Genomic DNA, 2,125 nt, shown 5'->3' with positions numbered 1-2,125 from the left:
GTGGCTTATCCAACTTTGTATTCTAAGCACCTAGCAAGGTGGCTCGCATAAAGAAGGCATTCAACATGTTTATCAAATGAAAACCTGTAGGGTGAATTCAGAGGATTCTGCACTGCCTCCAGTCTTAGGGGAAGGTGGGAGGGTGGTATTTGGGGATTGAAAACTTGATGATAATGCTTTAAAAATTATAACGCACCCTAAATCTCTAAGTCCTGAGGATGCATCTGAGAGAAGAAGACAGGAAGCTGATAGGAATTAAAAAATAAAAAAATTTTCCTCTGATAGACTGCAGTTGAAAAAGCAAGGTCAAAACGCAGACAAGAAAATTTACCTGCTATGACTTTACACATTCTGGACCACACTTAGCATACAAATGAATGTTGGAGAAAAAAAAAAAAAACACCAAAACTACAGTTCCAGGAAGATGAGTAGGATGTTAAGTAATTTTTAAACAGTCAAAACTTTCAGTCATTTGATGATATATGTTAGAAAAATGTTCTGCATAGACGTTTATTTCCATAATACTTTAGGAAAAATGTTAACACTCGCTACCCAGGAAGAAGAGCAAATTTCTGAACTGCTTCCATCCTCCTTGGAAATACAAGATTGATTTTGAAGTTTCATGAATTCCAAGTTGAATATGAGAGAAAGAGAAAACTAAAACTCTGACCCAGCTCTCCGCAAGAAGAAGAAATGGAAGAGAGGGGTCAAGTAAAAAAAGAAGGTGGATTATAACACAATGAGTTTTCAAAGTTGCTTTCTCTTATGCTACCCTTCACCAAAATCCTTCTCTCTCCAAACCCGTCAAGCACATAGTTATCTTATTCTCTATCTACTAGTCATTAAAAAGAGAAAAAACAAGTTTGGTAACAGTTAAATAAACCTAAAAGTCAACCCTCATAAAGACTGATACAATAATGTAGAAATACCATTCTTTCTCAGTAAAATTTCTTTTAATTTTTGTTAAAGCTAACTTTATTTTTGATTTTCAATTATGGACCAAGGAAGCTACCGAGGAGAATTAGTGGGTCTTCCTTTTCTTCCTTGTACCTAATGAGCAACAGCCAATCAAGAAGAGGAAGTGAACAGAGGGACCAGGAAAAACAGGTTGGGGTTCCATGAGCATACAGATGGTGAAACCACATGTGGATGAGATTAGCGTGAGCAAAAGGGAGGAAAAGAGCAGGTCAAGAATAGTGTGCAAGAAATTGCAGTATTTTCAGGGCAGGCCAAGAAAGAGCAGTTCATGAAAGTACTTGATAAGGATAAACTGAAGAGGTGGGAGGAGAATTATGAGAACAATGTTTGGGAAACCATAGAGAAGAGTACTTCAATCAGCCAGTCAACAATAGTACCAAATACTGCAAAATAAAGAAAATATATGGTAAGTAAGATAAGTGAGATAGGCCTGAATATTTCCATCGTGCACAGCACAGAAGAAAGAATTAGCTTCTAGAAATATTAGAATTTTCCTCCACAAAGTTTATTTTTTTAGCATAAAGTTCTGTCTCATACTCCATTCTCCCCCCAAACACATAAATTCAAACATACATACACACACACACATTCCTGTTGATGCTTCACTAAAAATGAACTGGAATCAATTTTGACAAATGTTCAAATAGGTAAGAGGAAAAAACAAAAATACAATTCTCCTTGTTGTTGCTGTTTTCATTTTCACAAAGGTCAGTGGACCAATGGGCTCCATTGATTTGGAAAGAAAAGCAACTGAAGCATTCAACCACAAAGCTAAAGTTTAGGGCCTGGTTAACTGACAGCAACCCTGCCTTTTTAGAGCTAGACAGAAGGTTTTACCAGCTAATCAGAGGTGCATTGTCTTCATCAAGTAAAGCTCATTAAATTCAAATTATCTCAGCCTTTCACTAAATTTGAAGGTGTAAGGCTATGGATTAGAAGTGTTATGTCAAAGAAAAAAGAGAATAATGGATACAAGCAATTAATTGTTATTTATAAAGCATTTTACATTCAATACATCATGAGGTGAGAAAGGTAGGTATTGTTAACCTAATTTTCGTATAAAGAAATAGTCTCAGAAGGTAGATCACTAGAATGTCATCATGCTGCCTGGTAGGGAGAGGGATGGAGCTGAAGGTAGCATCCTGAT

Source organism: Equus asinus, chromosome 1, assembly GCF_041296235.1.
Source record: "Equus asinus isolate D_3611 breed Donkey chromosome 1, EquAss-T2T_v2, whole genome shotgun sequence".
Classification (NCBI taxonomy): domain Eukaryota; kingdom Metazoa; phylum Chordata; class Mammalia; order Perissodactyla; family Equidae; genus Equus; species Equus asinus.
The sequence above is the reverse complement of the archived record's forward strand: the minus strand, read 5'-3'. Positions refer to the sequence as shown.